The sequence below is a fragment of the Sapajus apella genome, unplaced genomic scaffold (genome assembly GCF_009761245.1).
Source record: "Sapajus apella isolate SASKATOON/1434 unplaced genomic scaffold, GSC_monkey_1.0 scaffold7, whole genome shotgun sequence".
Taxonomy (NCBI): domain Eukaryota; kingdom Metazoa; phylum Chordata; class Mammalia; order Primates; family Cebidae; genus Sapajus; species Sapajus apella.
The window spans coordinates 11,525,387-11,531,386 of record NW_022436947.1 but is presented as its reverse complement, the minus strand read 5'-3'; the positions used below and the strand labels follow the sequence as shown (position 1 = coordinate 11,531,386).

General features: G+C 36.6%; 1 protein-coding gene across 3 annotated transcripts in view; it reads left to right on the top strand.

Moving 5' to 3' along the window:
- KLHDC10 (kelch domain containing 10) overlaps positions 1–6,000 on the top strand; it is a 67,000-nt gene that overhangs the window by 21,306 nt on the left and 39,694 nt on the right. The gene's annotated exons all lie outside the window — the stretch shown is intronic.

Sequence of the window (6,000 nt, the reverse complement as noted above, 5' to 3'; positions counted from 1 at the left end):
GGGGTTGGGGGTGAACCAGACCCCCGCACCCAGCCTTCACTTCCCCAATGAACCTATGGGACTATGTCTAAAAAAAAAAAAAAAAAAAAAAAAAATGTTGATTATCCTAAATTTAAAAGTAAGTCATTTACTTAACAAGTAGATCACTGTTAGCTCAAAGCGTGCCACTGTGAAATTTTGAAAAGATTCCTCTTCCAGGTAGACATAGTCCCATAGGTACATTGGGGAAGTGAAGGCTGGATTTAGCCTCCACTTAGACACTTTGCCTGGAGCTCTTGTGCAGTAAGCAATCTGTACAACTGTGCAGTGATTCCAGATACAGTATTAATTTGCTTCTCTTTTGAAACCTTTATAGATCCTGAATTACATATAGCAGTAGGACTGTAGCACATGTTGTAGCCACCTAAGTCAGAATTCTTGGATCATTTTCTCTGATTCAATAGTTCGAATTGTTAAATATTCGTAATTGTTTAGGTATATCATTTTGAATGTAATCTGTTCCATATTAGCACTATCATGATTTTTCTTCATTTTGGTTTTTATTTAAGTTTTATACCTTTTACTTTGAGACTTGTAGATGCACTTGCAGTGTTAAGAAATAATATTGGCTGGGTGTGGTGGCTAATGCATGTGATCCCAGTACTTGGAAGACTGAGGCAGGTGGATCATTTGAGCTCAGGAGTTTGAGACCAGCCTGACTTGGTGAGACAACGCCGTCTCTACAAAAAATACAAAAATTAGCCAGGCATGGTGGCACACGCCTGTAATCCCAGCTACTTGGGAGGCTGACGTGGGAGGATCACTTGAGCCTAGGAGGTGGAGGTTGCAGTGATCCGAGATCATGCCACTGTACTCCAGCCTGGGTGACAGAGCAAGATCCTGTCTCAAAAATAAAAATTAAAATTAAAAAAAAGGAAAGAAATAATATTGAGAGACAGGCAATTTCTTGGAATGATAACATCCTGTTACTATTGTACAGTAACACAACTAGGAAATTGACATTGATACAATCCAGTGACTTTACTCAGATTTCATTAGTTTTACATGTACTGTGTGTGTGTGTGTGTATCATATTCTGTACAGTTTTATTATATATTAAAATTCATGTGACTACCACAGTCAAGATACAGAACAATTCCATCACAAAGATCCCTGGTGGTACCCTGATACAGCCGCAACCACCTTCCCTGGCAAACCCCTGGTGACTACTAATCTGTTCTCTAAAATTTTGTCATTTCAACAATGTTATATGAGTAAAATCACATAGTATGTAACCTTTTGACATTTTTTTTCTGTTGGTTGCAAGAATTAATGGTTCATGGTTGTACCTTGGACCACGGTTGTTTAACCATTCATTCGCTGAAGGATATTGAGATTGGTTCCATGTTTTGGTTATTGTGAATGAAGGCGTTATGAACGTTTGTGTACAGGTTTTTGTGTGGACGTAAGTTTTCATTTCTCTAGGATAAATGCCCAAGAATGTAATTGTTGAGTTGTATGGTAAGCATATGTTTAGTTTTGTAGGAAACTACCATACTGTCTCTCAGAGTATGTGTGTATTATTTTACATTCCTACCAGCAAAGTATAACTCATCCAGTTCCTCTGCATCCTTGCCAACATGATCGTTTTGATAAAACACTTTGGCAACTACCGTTAACTAGTCTTTCTCATTTTAAGAAAATGAGAACTGACTTCTTAGATGTGTCTTCAGGTTCCCTGAAATGAGACTTTTGGCTACTTATATCAATTTGACTTGGAATAGGTCCTTAAATATTTGGAGGAATTCACCAGTGAAGCCATCTAGTATTCTTAGATCTTTTACATAATACTTCAATTTATATTTTTTCTATCAGTATCCATATTAATCATTTTCCATATCCTTCATCTGAATAAGACAGATACTTTAATGTTCTTCTAGTTTTTCTTCTCTCAACCTCCCTTTCTACCCTTATTAATATTCCTGTTGATAGCATCTGAGATTATAGTTTAGAATGTTACTAATGTTTTTTTCCCCAATCAGTGCATATTTAGACTTAAAGGTTTTACTGGTTTCTCTGCTCACTCTTTTCTTGTGCCTTGTTATTCTTGCATTAACTTTTTTCTTTCTTTTTTTTGTTTTCTTGCATTAACTTTTTAAAGAAAATCCAGATACATATCTTTGAGTAATTCTTTCATCAGAATTCTGAAGGAAACAAACTTTTTGGGTCCTTGCATATAAAAAAATGTCTGTATTGGGCCAGACGCAGTGGCTCACATCTGTAATCCTAGCACTTTGGGAGGCCGAAGCAGGTGGATCACGAGGTCTGGAGTTTGAGACCAGCCTGGCCAACATGGTGAAAACCTGTCTCTACTAAAGATACAAAAAAATTAGCCAGGCATAGTGATGGGCGAGACTCCATCTCAAAATAAATAAATAAATAAATAAATAAATAAATATCTTTTTAAAAATGTCTTTATTTCACTCTCCTTCTTGAGCAATAGTTGGAGTAGGTATAGATTTCTACATGTAAAAGTATATCCAAGTGTCCCAGGACAGTTTGTTGAAAAGACTGTTTATTACCCCACTGAATAGTCTTGTCACCCTTGTCAAAAAAATCAATTGACTGGATGTTAGGGTTTACTTTTGGACTCTCAGTTCCATTCATTTAATCTGTGTGTCCATCCATGTGGCAGTACCACAGTTTTGGATACTATATCTTTGCAGAAAGTTTTGAAATTAGGAAGTGCGAGTCCTCTAGCTTTTAGTTCTTTTTCAAGATTGTTTTGGTATTCTGGGTTTCTTGCTTTTTTCCATCTGAAGCATTGGATTAGCTTGTTCATTTCGGCAAAACAAAAAGGTAGTTGAAATTTTAATATTGTTCGATTCTTTTTTGTGTCTTAACTTTTTAACATACTTTCCTATAATACATCTTCATGCTTGGGTTTTGGTTTTATGCGCGTTCATCTTTACCTGTGAGTCCTAGTTAGCCTTCCTGTGAGTGTTGCATCTGTTTATCGTAGCAGGTCTCCACGAATTGTGGATAGGGATGGAATGTGTAGCAATGAGATGAAGTGTGCTAGTTGCCAGGCTTCTTCAGTGTGACTGTCCCCTCTTCTGCCTGGGTGTTAATATCCTCGCAGGGTTCTATCTTCTCTCTCTGATCCCAGTGTCCACACTCATTGTTCTAGCTGGAGAGTGACACCTTTGTTGCTTTTGCCACTGTTCCATTCTGGGAGCAAATACCTCTAGTCTATAATGCTTGACTCAAAATGGTAAATGGCTGGGAGGGGTTCACCTGCCATGTAACTTCTGTGTTACACTCCAGTCACTTAGGCGGCGTTTCAGATTGTTTTTACTTCTTCCTGTTGTCTTGGGCATAGTTTACTCTGCAAGCTGATCCCTTCACTTGCCCTGGTCCTCTTTTGGTATGTAGGACTGTGGTCTCTTCCTTTAGGCGGATTCTATCTGCTTTTCATCTTCCAGTGATTCCTGATAGTATTCGTCCACTAAGGGCATTTCTTGTTTTCTTTTGATTATGGGTTGGTTTGTTTTTTCCCAAAAAAGTCAGCAAAGGGGATTTTTTTTTTTTTTTTTTAATGACTGATCTGTTGATCTGTTATTTGGGAGATTTTAAGGGAAGGTAAGCTTGGTTAGTGTGCTCAGCCTATCATCTTAATTTAGCCAGTGACTATGTTATATTTATAGTGAAGTAAACATAGTAAAAAACAGAAAAATAATTTAAAACCTAGCAAAAAACAAAATATTGATGAAATCATTGAAGAAATTATGGATTTGTGTGTGTGTGTGTGTGTGTGTGTGTGTGTGTGTGTGTGTTTTGTTGTTTTTTTTTTGAGACAGAGTCTCGCTGTTGCCCAAGCTGGAGTGCCTTGGCATGATCTTGGCTCACTGCAACCTCTGCCTTCTGGACCCAAGCAATTCTCCTGCCTCAGCCTCCCGAGTAGCTGGGACTACAGGTGCCCGCCACCATACCCAGCTAATTTTTTTTTTTTTTTTTTTGTATTTTAGTAGAGATGGGGTTTTACCATATTGGCTAGGCTGGTCTCGAACTCCTGACTTTAGGTGATCCACCCATCTCGGCCTCCCAAAGTGCTGTGATTACAGGTGTGAGCCACCATGGCTGGCCTGTTTTTGTTTTGAAGAGTTGAAGCTATCACTTATGAAGATTGGCACTTTGAATGTATAAAAACTAAAACATCAATGAATAAAAGTTCAGACCAGGAATATATTTATATGAAACCGGAGAGGCATATATTTATTTAAAAATTTAAGAAGTATATTTGCATTGATATTACACTGCTATGTTGCTTGTTTCTCTTTTTTCTGCTCTTTGGGTGAGAGATTAAAACGTGGGTTCTGAAGTCAGTGCCTGCCTTGATTGAATAACCTCCATAGAGTCCACAGGAGTCTGTGAATAGACTTATGCTGGTTGCTGAGAGAGAGACATGCCAAAGATGTTTGACCGAAGCTCTGAGAAAACATAAAAAGGGTTTTGTTAATTACAGTTTTGGTTCATTATTTTTGTTTGTTTTTGTTTTTGAGACAGAGCTTCACTCTGTCGCCAGGCTGGAGTGCAGTGGCGCAATCTCTACTCACTGCAAACTCTGCCTTTTGGGTTCCAGCGATTCTCCTGTCTCAGCCTCCTGAGTTGCTGGGTTTACAGGCACCTTCCACCATGTCTGACTAATTTTTGTATACTTTTAGTAGAGATGGGGTTTTGCCACGTTGCCCACGCTGGTCTCAAACTCCTGGCCTCAAGTGATCCACGTGCCTTGGCCTCCCGGAATGCTGGGATTACAGGCATGAGCCACCACGCCAGGCCCAGCTTGGTAATTTTTAATGTTATTCCCTCAGTGTTACTCCAAAGTAGTTTTTAATATTTTTCCTTTATAAAATCATATATAATAGAATTTATGGATAACATGAAAGGGGTAATAAAACCCCAGGCCCAGTCATAACCAGTGTTAAGACTTTGGTATGTTTCTTTCCAGTATTTTTTTGTAATAACTTTTTTAAAAATAAAAAAAAATACAGGATTGTTTTTCTTCGAGTCTAAAAGTAATGCCTACTCAGTGGGAGAGCTTGGAAAACAAAGACCATCATAAAGAGAAAAAACAAAAATAATTCATTAGAACCTTCCAAAGATAACTATAGTCAAATACATTAATTTGATGTAATCTTTCCTATATTTTTAAATGAATACATAAAAATACTTTTTTCTTTACTAAAATGGTATCATGCTTTAATACTGTTTTTTACATTGTATTTTTCATTTGCAATATATTGTGAATGTTTTGTCATGTTAATGAATAATTTTGTATATATCTTTAGTGGTGTGTAGAATATGAGCATATTTAAGTATGTTCATTTAGCATACTTAACCATCTCCCTATCATTGGACATTGAAAGTGTTTCTAATTTTTTTTACCATTATAAATAGTACCATAGTTAATATCTTTGTCCATACATCTTTCCATGCATCTATGATTGTTTCTTTAGGAATAGATTCCTAGAAGTGGAATAGCTGGGTCAAAGGGTATGTACACTTTAACACTTTTGATACATAAAAATGTCAAATTTTGAGCTAATCACTTGTTATATTCTGTCTTGTATTGCTAATTGTTTTATGTGTCTGTCTTGTCTCCCTAAGTAGAATATAAACTTCTTAAGGGCAAGGGAGGTTTCTTAAATATCTTATGTATCCTTTGACAGTGTGGTTTACAGCTTTGGACTCTGGAGTCATCAACACATACTGTATTGATTTAAAACAATGTTTCTCTAGGGCGTTGAATGTTGTAAACCTGTATGTTAAAATTATATATATATATGCACTTATATTTATTTATATATGTATATTTAGAGTAGATATGGGCTTGCAAATTTTCAGTTTCTCCACGAAAGAATATTAAAAACAAAGCCAACTACCATTTTCTTAGCAGCATCATTTCATAAGGTAAAGAATATTTAACAACAAAAAGGTTCTAATCTCTGAAAAAAGGGC